We start from the raw sequence: 14,957 nt of genomic DNA, 5'->3' as shown, positions 1-14,957 counted from the left end.
AGAGAGTGCGCCCTGATCCCACCCAATTGTGTGATGATAGCGAATTAATTTTTGCTATTTTCACACTAACCGTCCTCCCCACCAATCAAGAGGCAGGGTGTCAGACCTGTTTCCTGATTGGCCAAAGCGCCAGGCCACCCTATTGGATGCCTGGTGCTTAGGAAGAGGAGACACACGCTGGAGCGGAGGTCGCCACCACTCTGGTGCACTCACTGCACTGAGAGGAGCTGCTGTCTGGTGGTAAGTGCCAGGGGGTCTGTCAGAGCCGTGCGTGGGGGGGGGGTTGGGGGTGCTGCCAGAGCCGCGAGCCCCACTAGGGGGGGGTTGGTTGGCACAGTGGCTGCATATGATGGGCACAAGTGGCTGCATATACTGGGCACAAGTGGCTGCATTTGATGGGCACAAGTGGCTGTATATACTGGGCACAAGTGGCTGCATTTGATGGGCACAGTAGCTGAATTTTATGGGCACAAGTGGCTGTATATGATAGGCACAAGTGGCTGCATATACTGGGCACAAGTGGCTGCATTTGATGGGCACAGTGGCTGCGTTTGATGGGCACAGTGGCTGCGTTTGACGGGCACAAGTGGCTACATATGATGGGCACAAGTGGCTGCATAGGATGGGCACAAGTGGCTGCATTTGATGGGCACAAGTGGCTGCGTTTGATGGGCACAAGTGGCTGCGTTTGATGGGCACAGTGACTGCATATGATGGGCACAGGTGGCTGCATATGATGGGCACAAGTGGCTGCATTTGATGGGCACAGTAGCTGAATTTTATGGGCACAAGTGGCTGTATATGATAGGCACAAGTGGCTGCATATACTGGGCACAAGTGGCTGCATTTGATGGGCACAGTGGCTGCGTTTGATGGGCACAGTGGCTGCGTTTGATGGGCACAAGTGGCTACATATGATGGGCACAAGTGGCTGCATTTGATGGGCACAAGTGGCTGCGTTGGATGGGCACAAGTGGCTGCGTTTGATGGGCACAGTGGCTGCATATGATGGGCACAGGTGGCTGCATATGATGGGCACAAGTGGCTGCATTTGATGGGCACAAGTGGCTGCATTTGATGGGCACAGTGGCTGAATATGATGGGCACAGTGGCTGCATATGATGGGCACAAGTGGCTGCATATGATGGGCACACATGGCTGCATATGATGGGTACAGTGGCTGCATACGATGGGCACAGTGGCTGCATATGATAGGCACAGTGGCTGCGTTCGATGGGCACAATGGCTGCAATTGATGGGTACAGTGGCTGCATTTGATGGGCACAGTGAGGCTGCAATTGGTGGGCACAGTGAGGCTTCAATTGATAAGGAAGAGTTTCAGTATTTTTCAGTTTGTTTGCGCCCGCCAAAAAATTTTGAGCACCAACCGCCACTGAGAGCAGGTATGTATAACATTGCTTTTTTTTTTTTTTTTTTTTTTGATTTTTACCATTAGAATCACTGTAAGTTTAAAGAGGTAAAATCCTGAAACTCAGATGGAAATCCTGAGCGTTCTTAGGTATGCCTTTTGCCATAAAATAATGGATGGAGCTTCAGAATCTGAAATCAGTCTGTGCATAATAGAATGACCCAAGATTTGAGGCTGCTAGAGTGCTGTTCCCAGTATTTGAAAGTACTCACATGCAGCTCTAAATAATAATTTCTTATAAATACTGCCCTTTTTGCTTGTTTTAAAATGAGCACCATTTCATTTGAAAAAAGCCCCAATAACTATGAGGAAACAGAGGTCACAAGAAAATCCACCAAGAAAAGAAAGCACAATATTGCTGGATCAGTGATTTTATATAGGCCATGGAACTCCAAGATAGCATTTAATATTCTTTTATTATATGGTAGGGGAAAAAAATATCCATATCAGCCTAAAACTAGACTAATTTGGATAATTCCTTTTCTGTTAAAGACTGGATCTATTGTTTAATAGGTAAGAACAAATTAAAGAGAGGGTGCAAGATATAGAGTAAGTGAGAAAAACAGAGATTATGGCTGTTGAGGGGAACAGAGTGATAATATCACATTCTGCACAGATATGTGACAGATATGTTCCAGTATTTTATTTGTTCAGCAAAAGTCAAGCAACTTAAGACACAGTTGAAAAACATATGTATACTGTATATGAATGCTTTTTCTGACAAAATATTTGCAAGTCTGTTCTACAACTTTGGCAATCACCCCCTTTCCCCATCCGCACTGTATAGGATGGTTACACCACTGTTCAGAAGCAGCTTTGTACATACCTGTGACATCTGTCTGCTCATTAGATGAACACCACTAGGGATGAGCAGAACACCCCCCGGTTCGGTTTGCACCAGAACCTGCGAACGGACCGAAAATTCGCACGAACGTTAGAACCCCATTGACATCTATGGGACTCCAACGTTCGAAATCAAAAGTGCTCATTTTAAAGGCTAATTTGCATGGTATTGTCCTAAAAAGGGTTTGGGGACCCAGGTCCTACCACAGGGGACTTGTATCGATGCAAAAAAAACTTTTAAAAATGGCCGTTTTTTCGGGAGCAGTGATTTTAATGATGCTTAAAGTAAAAAAAAAAAAAAAGTGAAATATTCCTTTAAATATCGTACCTAGGGTGTGTCTATAGTATGCCTGTAAAGTGGTGCGTGTTTCCCGTGTTTAGAACAGTCCCTGCACAAAATTTCATTTTTAAAGGAAAAAATCTCATTTAAAACTGCTTGCAGGTTTAATGTAATGTCGGGTCCTGGCAATATGGATGAAAATCAGTGAGACAAACGGCATGGGTACCTCCCAGACCATTACCAGGCCCTTTGGGTCTTTTATGGATATTAAGGGGAACCCCGCACCCAAATTAAAATAAGGAAAGGTGTGGGGCCACCAGGCCCTATATATTATGAACAGCGGTATACAGGCGGTGCAAACAAGACAGGGACTGTAGGTTTGTTGTTAAGTAGAATCTGTTTGTAATTTTTAACGTGTTTAGCTCCAGCCAAAAAATCTTTTTTAAGCTTTTTGGAAAACATAGGGAAGGGTTATCACCCCTGTGACATTTGTTTTGCTGTCTTTCCTCCTCTTCAGAAGATTTCACCTCACTTTTTGTCCCAATGACAAATGTTTTTTGAAAATTTGGGGTTTTTTGTGGAACAAAGATTGGAAAGCATCAGTGGAAAGGAGAAATGTTTTTCCCATATTAACTCTTACAGGAGAGAATTTCCCTTCCTATGGGGTAGATTTCATCTCACGTCCTGTTGTCTCCTTCCGTTTGCAAGTAGGAGTCGTTTGTAAGTTAGATGTTTGAAAGTAGGGGCCTGCCCTATATACTCAGCAGAAATTTGGGCCTTAGATGTTGTTGTGGCCACAACACTGTAAGCCCTCACAGGGCCCTGCTGTGAAATATTAGATCAAGAATTGTAATTACATGCCCCTGTTGAACAAGGGCAGAAAAATTGGGCCTTTGGTGGTGGTGGTGCCACAACACTGTAAGTCCTCACTCGCTCTTGGTGGGTGCAGAAATGGGCCCTGCTGTGAAATATTAGATCAAGAATTGTAATTACATGCCCCTGTTGAACAGGGGCTGAAAAATTAGGCCTTAGGCACTGGTGCTGGTGCCACAACACTGCAACCCCTCACAGATACTCTAGTTGGAACGCAGAAATGAGCCCTGCTGCAAAGTATTGCATCAAAAATTGTAATTACAGGCCCCTGTTAAACAGGGGCTGAAAAATTGGGCCTTAGGCACTGGTGGTGGCGCCCAGAACCAAAAATGTTCTTACAAGCTATCAGCGTGATGATTGAGGAGGAAGAGGATAATTACTCAGGGATAGTCACTCAGCATCAGTATAGGCAGTCTTTGAAGGGATCTGAGATTTCAAAAAAAATTATTCGGTTACATCAGCATCAGGTGCTTGGTAGCTGGTGGTGATCCAAGACTGATTCATTTTTATGAAGGTCAGTCGATCGACCGAGTCGGTGGACAGACGCACCCTGCGATCGGTTACAAAGTCTCCAGCAGCAGTGAATGTGCGTTCCGAAAGAACGCTGGATGCAGGACAGGCCAGTAGCTCAATTGCATACTGTGCAAGCTCTGGCCAGTGATCCATCCTCAAGACCCAGTAACCCAGAGAATTTTCGGTGGGAAAGGTGTCCAAGTCAGATCTTGCCCCTAGGTATTCCTGCACCATGTAAAACACACGCTGGCGATGGTTGCTGGAACCGATCATACCTTGGGGCTGCGGACCAAAAAATTGTCTGAACGCATCGGTCAGATGGCCACCTTCTCCACCACTCCTTCTTTGACTGACCGAAGCCTCAGCAACACGTTGTCCAGAAACAGGAGTTTGTAACCTCCCAGTCTCTGGGAACGTGTTGCACAGACCTTTCTGCAAGGCCTCCCGAAGATGTTTCATCCTCTGCTCCCTCTGCGATGGCAAGATAAGGTCCACAACCTTACCCTTGTAACGTGGATCAAGGAGGGTTGCCAGCCAGTATTGGTCCTTCTCCTTGATATCATGAATACGAGGATCCTTACGCAGGCTTTGCAGGATCAGGGAGGCCATGCAGCGTAGGTTTGCTGAGGCATTCGGTCCGGAGTCCTCTGGGTCACTAAGGACGACATGGTCCACAGCCACCTCCTCCCAGCCACGTACGTGGTACGTGGAACGTGGTAAGTCCATGTGTTTCTTGGGACTGATCCCTTAAAGACTGCTGCTGATGCTGAGTGCCAGGCTCCACCTCCATACTGACACAATCTTCCTCCTCCTCCTCCTCTTCCTCCTCCTCCTCCTCTTCCTGTGTGATCGTCGGGCACGCAAGAACACTGTCTGGATAAAGGGGGCCTTGAGAGCTAAGGAAGTCCTCCTCTTCCTGCCTCTGTTCTGCCTCAAGTGCCCTGTCCATTATTCCACACAGCGTGTGCTCCAACAGGTGGACAAGGGGGACAGTGTCACTGATGCATGCACTGTCACTGCTCACCATCTCGTGGCCTCCTCAAATGGTGACAGGACAGTGCATGCATCCCTGATCATGGCCCACTGGCGTGGGAAAAAAAAAACAAGCTCCCCTGACCCTGTCCTGGTGCCATAGTCGCACAGGTACTCATTGATGGCCCTCTGCTGCGTGTGCAGCCACTGCAGCATGGACAACGTTGAGTTCCACCTGGTGGGCATGTCACAGATTAGGCGGTTCTTGGGCAGGTTAAACTCCTTTTGGAGGTCCGTCAGCCGAGCACTGGCATTATATGACCGGCGGAAAGGCACACAGACTTTCCTGGCCTGCCTCAGGACATCCTGTAAGCCTGGGTACCTGCCCAAGAACCGCTGCACCACCAAGTTAAGGACGTGAGCCAAACAGGGCAAATAAAAACCAAAACGTGTAGCGCTAAATGAAAGGGGCACCTTCAAATTACTGAGATGAAGAGCCTATATTCTACATACAGTATAACTGAAAGGAAGAATACAAATAAATGTCTAACACTGGACAAAACCCTTAAGTAAATTAAAATAATAACACATAAAAAAGTCCGTAAATAAAGGACTGGATAGGTCACCACTTAAAAGTGATGTATAAACACCTTCACCAACATAAAGCCATAAAGTCTATAAAGGATGATAAACAGCTGGTTCTTAGAGGTCCCACATATCTGTGTTGGATAGTGTATGAATGGACTAGCTCTTAGACATCACACCACAGTGTCTTGACAAACATGCAATTCCCTCAGCCAGTAAAGATGGAGGCTTACCGGAGGGTTTGAACCCAAGACAGTATATACTGTGAGGGTCAAACCGGCTTTAATTGCACAATAGCAATATTAGGGAGACCTTGACAGCCTGAAGTGATCACAAAGGGTTCCTGACCGCGTATCTTCTCCAAATGGAACAATGGAACTCCTCACATATGGCTTTTACAGCTGCTGCTGCATTCAGCTGAATGCAGCAGGAGCTGAACATAGGCTTGTGGAACCACAGGAACCAGCCGACCTACAGCTGTAAAAGCCATATGTGAGGAGTTCCACACATATGGCTTTGTATGTAGAATATAGGCTCTTCATCTCAGTAATTTGAAGGTGCCCCTTTCATTTAGCGCTACACGTTTTGTTTTTTATTTGATGTGTTTGGCAATTACTCTATTTGCAGTGTTAGCGGCTTACCATTTTGAGCAAGCGCATAGTTTATTATTGATGTGGTTTTAGCCAAACAGGGCACATGGGTCATTTGTCCCTGTCGGAGGGCAGAAAGAAGGTTGGTGCCATTGTCACAAACCACCATTCCTGCCTTAAGTTGGCGTGGCGTCAACCACCTCTGAACCTGCCCCTGCAGAGCTGACAGAACCTCTGCCCCAGTGTGGCTCCTGTCCCCCAAGCACACCAGCTCAAGCACCGCATGGCATCTTTTGGCCTGCGTACTTGCGTAGCCCCTTGAACGGCTACGGAGCACCGCTGGTTCCGAGGACAAAGCACAGGAATTTTGGAGGCGTGGTGGCGGAACAACCTCCAACACTACTGCACCTTGTCCTGCATCCTTCCCAGCTGCCAGCAGAGTCACCCAATGCGCCGTGAAACTTAGGTAACGTCCCTGTCCATGCCTGCTGGACCATGAGTCAGCGGTAATATGCACCTTACCGCTGACCGCCCTGTCCAGCGAGGCCAAGACATTGCCTTCCACATGCCGGTAGAGAGCCGGAATCGCCTTCCGTGAGAAAAAGTGGCGTTTGGGTACCTGCCACTGAGGAACCACACATTCCAAAAACTCACGGAAGGGGGCAGAGTCTACCAACTGAAAAGGCAGCAGTTGAAGTGCTAGCAATTTTGCCAAGCTAGCATTCAACCGCTGGGCATGTGGATGGCTGGGAGCAAACTTCTTTCGGCGGTGCAGCAGCTGGGGCAGGGAAATTTGCCTGGTACAATCTGACGTCGGTGTACCAAAAGCAGATTGCCCACAAGTACTTGGCTGTGACACACCTAATTCTACACCTTCATTCCTCTCAGTGCAGGTCTCAGAGAGGACTGAAGGTATAGTGGGGTTGGAGATCTCAGCTGATGAGGAGCAAGGAGAGGTCCTCTTTGTTCTTTGGTGTGGGTCTTTTAGATACGCTTGTCAACGAACTGCATGGCAGGTCAACATATGTCTGGTCAAGCATGTGGTACCCAAGCGGGAGATGTTTTGGCCATGCGAGATACGCTTGAGACATATGTTGCAAATAGCAGCGGTGCGATCTGATGCACTCGTCTCAAAAAAGGCCCACACCAAAGAACTTTTTGAATAACGTGCAGAGACTGCAGCGCCCTGCACATGTGGAGCTTTGGGGTGTGATGCAGTCAAGGTGCTGCCCTTAGGCTGGCCCCTGGAGGGCATCCTGCCTCGTTGGTGATGTGCCGCCTCCTCCTCTCTCCTATCAGGCACCCACGTTGAGTCAGTGACCTCATCATCCCCTCCCTCCTCATCACTGGAGCAAACCTGGCAGTATTCTGCAGCAGGGGGAGCATGACTGTCAGATTGCTGTCCTTCTTGGGCACCCCCTCTGTCCGTGCTCACGTTACTGCCTTCATCGAGCTCAGTATCATCATCAGAGCCTTCCAAATGCTAGGCATCCTCCTGGAGCATGTACCCAACACTGTGGTCAAACAGTTCAAGGGACTCCTCAGGAGGACATGGTGGGGCTAGGGAAGGAGTCACTGATGACATTGAGCCAAGGGAAGAGGCCGCTGCTTTGCCAGACAAAGTACCCTGGGCATGGGTGAGAGAGGATGAGGAGGATGAGGACGGCTTGGTCATCCACTCGACCAAGTCTTCCGCATGTGGCTCAACACAGCCAGCTGTCGAAAAAAAGGCCAAGCGTATCCCACGGCCACGTGCTGATGAGGATGCACCGTGTCCATGACCAGCACTGTTGTCTCTAGACACAGAGCCTGCTTGCCCTCTCTTATTGGCTTGTGACTGTCTGCCTCTCCTTCTTGGCCTTCCAGACATACTAATGGCCTGTAGCTGCACTAAGCTGGGATATATATATATATATATATATATATATATATATATATGTACTGATACTGCAGCTAGCAAAATCAACTGCCTGCCTGTAGTATGAGAACACCACCAACCTTCTACAGGTAGCTTTAGCTGAACACTGTGCAGAGCTCGCAAAAAAATAACTTGTAGCTTTTTTAGCTGCCTGCGGTAGTGATAGGATCAGGAAAACACCACCAACCTTCTACAGGTAGCTTTAGCTGAACACTGTGCAGAGCTCGCAAAAAAATAACTTGTAGGTTTAGCTGAACACTGTGAGGTGGACGCACCACACTAACTTGTAGTTTTAGCTGAACACTGTGAGCAGGACGCACCGCACTAACTTGTAGGTTTAGCTGAACACTGTGAGGTGGACGCACCGCACTAACTTGTAGTTTTAGCTGAACACTGTGAGGTGGACGCACCACACTAACTTGTAGTTTTAGCTGAACACTGTGAGCAGGACGCACAGCACTAACTTGTAGTTTTAGCTGTAAACTGTGAGCAGGACGCACCGCACTAACTTGTAGGTTTAGCTGAACACTGTGAGGTGGACGCACCACGCTAACTTATAGGTTTAGCTGAACACTGTGAGCAGGACGCACTGCACTAACTGTAAATAGTCTAGCTGCCTGACTGTGGTACTAATAGGATCAAAAGAACACCAGCAATTTTCTTCAGGTAGCTGTAAATACTGTAACAAGACAAGCCTGCCTGTCAGTAAGAAGATAACAGGAACGGATCTAGCTGAACACTGTGAGCAGGACGCACCGCACTAACTTGTAGGTTTAGCTGAACACTGTGAGGTGGACGCACCACACTAACTTGTAGTTTTAGCTGAACACTGTGAGCAGGACGCACTGCACTAACTGTAAATAGTCTAGCTGCCTGACTGTGGTACTAATAGGATCAAAAGAACTCCAGCAATTTTCTTCAGGTAGCTGTAAATACTGTAACAAAACAAGCCTGCCTGTCAGTAAGAAGATAACAGGAACGGATCTAGCTGAACACTGTGAGCAGGACGCACTGCACTAACTTGTAGCTTTAGATGAACACTGTGCAAGGTCTCACTACGCTAACTTGTAGGTTTAGCTGAACACTGTGAGGAGGACGCACAGCACTAACTTGTTGGTTTAGCTGAACACTGTGAGGTGGACGCACCACACTAATTTGTAGGTTTAGCTGAACACTGTGAGCAGGACGCACCCCACTAACTTGTAGGTTTAGCTGAACACTGTGAGGTGGACGTACCCCACTAACTTGTAGTTTTAGCTGAACACTGTGAGCAGGACGCACTGCACTAACTGTAAATAGTACAGCTGCCTGACTGTGGTACTAATAGGATCAAAAGAACACCAGCAATTTTCTTCAGGTAGCTGTAAATACTGTAACAAGACAAGCCTGCCTGTCAGTAAGAAGATAACAGGAACGGATCTAGCTGAACACTGTGAGCAGGACGCACTGCACTAACTTGTAGCTTTAGATGAACACTGTACAGAGGTCTCACTACACTAACTTGTAGGTTTAGCTGAACACTGTGAGCAGGACGCACTGCACTAACTTGTAGTTTAAGCTGAACACTGTGAGCAGGACACACCGCACTAACTTCTAGGTTTAGCTGAACACTGTGAGGTGGACGTACCCCACTAACTTGTAGTTTTAGCTGAACACTGTGAGCAGGACGCACCGCACTAACTGTAAATAGTCTAGCTGCCTGACTGTGGTACTAATAGGATCAAAAGAACACCAGCAATTTTCTTCAGGTAGCTGTAAATACTGTAACAAGACAAGCCTGCCTGTCAGTAAGAAGATAACAGGAACGGATCTAGCTAAACTGAATACAGTGTGTATATATATATATATATATATATATATATATATATATATATATATATATGCAACACCTGGGATGCATATATATATATACACAATACACTGTAAGTGCAGCTAACTGACTGACTGTTCTGCCTAATCTATCTAACTCAAATCAAATGACACTGTCTGTCTCTCTCTCTCTCTATCTATGAACGCCGGAACACACACTACACAGGGCCGCCGTGCAGGCGGCCTTATATAGTGTGGGGCGTGTGCTAAATCCCCTGAGCCATAATTGGCCAAAGCCTCCTTGGCTTTGGCCAATTACGGCTCTCTGTTCAGATGGCGCTGTGATTGGCCAAGCATGCGGGTCATAGTGCATGCTTGGCCAATCAACAGCCAGCAATGCACTGCCGCAGTGAATTATGGGCCGTGACGCGCCACATGAATTTGGCGCGAACGGTCCATATCGTTCGCAATTCGGGGAACGGGCAAACAGACGATGTTCGAGTCGAACTTGGGTTCGACTCGAACACAAAGCTCATGCCTAAACACCACTACACCTGTGAAGCAATGCTCTTTCTTTTTCCCCAAAATTGCCCAAACTTTCACTGCCAGTTTTGGTACCACATTTTGCCAAGGAAAAACCTGCAGGATGTAAGGTACATTGAAGACCATTAGGCATCACACTAATGACATGTAACCTCTGAGTTTATAGATCTGTAGAACAGGGTTCCTCAAACTTTTTAAACAAAGGACCAGTTCAGTGTCCATCATTCTATTGGGAAGCTGGACTGTGGTCAGTAGGAGTAAAAAAAAAAAAAAAATGCCCCAATGTCGGAGGTCCCAGAGAGATAAAAAAAATGCCTCTGCATCAATGGCCACTTGGAGTAAAAAAATGCCTCGGAATCAGAGGTCAGTGGGAGAGAAAAAACATTCCTTGGTAAAATGCCCTAGCATCAGTGAAAGTAAATATGTTCCTACATTATTGGTCAGGGATAGTATGAAATGCTCCTGTGTCAGTGGTAGCAAAGAAATGTCACTGTGAGATTTAAAAAAATGCCTCGGCAGCTGTGGTCAGTGGAGACAAAAAATGCCTCTGTGTTGGTTGTCAGTAGGAGTAATAAATGATTTGGCAGAGTTTAGGAGGAACCATTATTGGTGCCAGTGGAAGGAATATTGCCTCATTGTTAGTGTCAGTGGGAGAAATAATTTTCCATTATTGCTTTCAAAGGGATTAGGAAAAATCTCCCCGGTATTGGTGTTCAGAAATTACTCATCTTTGAATAAGCTGCTTCTCTACTGGCTGGATGATGTCAGAGGCAGAACTAATGCTGCGTACACACGGGCGGAATTTCCTTCAGAAAAAGTCTGATAGGAGCTTTTCATTGTATATTCCGACCGTGTGTATGCCCCACTGGACTTTTTCCGTCGAAAATTCAGACGGACTTAGATAGAGAACATGTTCTATATTTTTCCGACGGAACTAATTATTATCTGAAAAACCATTTGTTTGTATGCTGTTCCGACGCACCAAAAACGACGCATGCTCTGAAGCAAGTATGAAACGGAAGCGCTCAGTCTGGTAAAACTAGCATTCATAATGGAGATAGCACATTCCTCACGCTGCAAATTCTGTGATCTTTTAATGCAGCACATTTTTTTGTGCTTTATAATGCTAGAATAATGAAGTTGTTTTGCTGCTGATATTCACACAGAGTTCTCGCACTTATTTCTTTATTATTTCTCGTGATCTCATGAATAATCTTTTATTTTTTTTAAGCCAAATCTCCATAATAATGTTTTGAATTGTTTTTTATAGTCATCTTTTTTATTATTTTTTATTTCATCAAGATCTCCTTTTTTTGCATTATTGAAAAATTATTTTTTAGTGATCTCCATAATTTTTTATTTTTTTTGTGTCAAGTTACCACAATAACATTATTATCTTGTATTTTTTAACCTCAAGGAGGCTGGTTGGTGTCCCTTGTTAATTTGACATTGTATTTTTGAAATGTACCTGCCTACTCACAAATAAACTGTCCTATTTTTAGAAAAACACATAGGCAAGTATTTTCAGAAAATAACATATCCATTTATTCTGTGTAACAAAATAAAGAGGAAGGCAATGCTGGAGAAACGTTTGGAATTTGCAAAGCCTTTTGGCCCCCAGGGCACACATCAAGTCTGTGGAAAATAAAATTGTCAGCTTGAGGAGTCCATATTATTTGGAGCTCAATCTGGTCCAGGACTCCCAGAGATCAGGACCAGCAGCAGATGACATATATGTCCCCAGGCTGTGGTACTACACCAGCCTGCGTCTTCTGTCAGACCAGACTGAACCCAGGCCATCACTTTCTTCTCTTCACTGTAGCCTTCCCTCCACGCTTCCCTGCAGCCTTTCCTGCAGCCTTCCCTGCGGCCTTCCTTGGAGGCTGTGGCTCTGGTGGTGGACTTGTGGCAGGAGGAGGAGGATGGGCGAGCTCATATATGTGGCTGTTCTCAGTCAGCTGGCCCCTCAACCCCTTCTGAAGGGCCTCAGCAAAAATTCCCTAATAGAGGAGGCGTTGGCCCTCCTCCAATTTCAGCAATCTAGTGGCTAGATAGCAGCCATAGGCCTCTTCAGCATTGGGGGGACTTCTGAGGATATCACTTGCTTCCCTAATGAGGCCCAGTGCTGCCTCCTCCGTGATCGTCCCCTTCCTGGACCTTTTTGTTGTAAGGCGGAGGGGAGGCACCTGGGATTGGGTGAGGCTCCTACTGGGCCCGCCCACCTCCTGGCTGACACTGGGCCCGCCCACCTCCTGGCTGACACTGGGCACGGCCACCTCCTGGCTGACACTGGGCATGGGCTCCTCCTGCCTGCCACTTTCCAGACCCTCCTCCTGGCTGAGCTCATCCTGTGTATAAAAAAGGGACATAGTTTTAGTTTTTGGTTCATCAATCACACACAATTTTTAGCTCATGACTTGCAAATTCAATGTTAATAAATAGAAAAGACTATCATTCTGACCCCAGCATTTTTCATTCTTGTCCCAAACATTTTTAGCCACTACTGTATATTGATATGTAAATCTCTTTTTTTTTAAATCATTAATTTGTTATCAATTATAACATCTAGTTAACATCATTAATATTAGGAAAATAAGTATGTATAAAAATAATATACCTGGCTCCAGCTGGGCGCATCCACTTCTTCCAGGACGGAAGGCCCAGGTTGTTCCTCGTCAGCCTCTGCTTGGGTTGAGGGAAGGGTGGAGGGAAGGCTGCAGGAAAGGGTATAAAGTAATTCCCTGGCTTCAGTCTGGTCCTCCAGAAATCGCAGTTTGTTGAAGTACCACAGCCTGGGTACATACACTTGCGCTGCTGCTGCTCCGGATCTGAGTGATTTCTGGATCTTATTATGCTCCTTTTTATACATGTTCCTCAAGATCCCAATTTTCTTTTCCAAGAACACCATGGTTGCATCGGGGACCCGAATCTTCACAAATTCCAGAAGTTTCTCCAGGGTTAATCTCCTAGCTTGTTTATTATAATATAAGCTGTGTTTCACCTCCCACAAATTCTTCATCTCCCTGTGCCTGTCTATGAAACTGGCCATGAATTCTGGGTCCTTAAAGTGGTTAATATTTGCTGTAAGACAATACACAAGACAAGAATACTAATGTCAGCCTAAACTATCATAATCTTATCCCAATATAGGCCTCAATCTTGAAGCAGTATAGGCCACTGATGGGCCAAGTTAAAATTTTACCTTCATTTAGGACGCTCGCCACTTCCGTTCCTCCTTCCTCTGCACACAGAACGTACGTACGACACATGCGTGTTAGCTTGATATACACTGCGCATGCGTGAAACTCCGCCCGCGTTGCCCTCCCCTGACGTTCTTTCTAGAATATTCCCCAGTCTTTTTGGGTGTGCAGTAGGAGCGACGTGGCGGAGACACAGCAGGTGTGTGTTAATTCGAGTAACGAGGAGGAGGAAAGCCCGGAGCCAGAAGCGTCCCGATCCTGGAGGAGAAGATTTAAGGCCTCAAATATGGCCTTTATAGAGATGGCGGAGATGTTGGACATCTTGAGGAGGACCGACTATGATGGGAATTCGAGTAACGAGGAGAAGGAAAACCAGGAGCCAGAAACATCCCGATCCCGGAGGAGAAGATTTAAGGCCTCAAATATGGCCTTTGTAGAGATGGTGGAGATGGTGGAAATCTTGAGGAGGACCGACTATGATGGGAAGCATGGACCATACATAAACTCAAATGTGAGACAGGCCAAGATTATGACTAAAGTTGTGAAGAGTCTGCACAGGAATTTTGGGGTACGACGATCCAAGGAGCAATTGAGGAAAAGCTGGTCAGACCTGAAGCTGAGGGAGCAGGATCAGTAGAGAAGGATCAAGAAAGTGCTTCTAAAAAGTAAGTAGTTGTCCTGTGTTCCTATTATTATTATTACTTGCATGCTGCTCCATGTGATTTTCTAAAATGGCGACTTTCATGTTCGTGGGCACAGTAATCTGTTGTAGGAAACATTGTTCTCTCATTAAATACGATTTTTTGGGCAGATACAGGTTAAATACATTTGGTCATGCCTATTTGTCTAAAATTAAGTTTTGTACATTGCTGTCTAGATGTGTTTGTAACTTGAATGAAATGAAAGCTTGATTCAGTGTAATGTAAGGAGAGGACACTCAGCAGCTGTTTACACATCTGGACTCAGGATTAGCACTAGTGTGGGACACAAGAACAAACTTTTTAAGGTGTCCCACACAGGTGCTCCAGTGGATACTTGGGGTGTCTCCATGTGTGAAAATTGTCAGAAAAAGGTAAGTATTCCAGCTTTGGTAAGGTAAAAAAATCATGTCTTCAGCTTGGAACTGCCCAAAACAGACAATTGTACCCCACTTCCCAGCAATGTTTCATATTCCTATTTCTGGACTCAAATATCTGTGTGCTAAGTATACCTTTTGTTTCATTCTCATAGGGGAGAAAAGACTCGGGGGACACCACTCAGAGGACACCAGGAACCCCCCAACTCAGAAAGAAGGGGAACCCAGAACAACACCACACCCCGAGGATCTGGAGGAAGGAGAGGTGGAGGAAGTCGGTGAAATTGTCACCACAACAGGTGAGTGTCTGACACCCCAGCTTCAGGT

Source organism: Aquarana catesbeiana, linkage group LG03 (assembly GCF_042186555.1).
Source record: "Aquarana catesbeiana isolate 2022-GZ linkage group LG03, ASM4218655v1, whole genome shotgun sequence".
NCBI lineage: Eukaryota > Metazoa > Chordata > Amphibia > Anura > Ranidae > Aquarana > Aquarana catesbeiana.
This window is presented reverse-complemented; position numbering follows the sequence as displayed.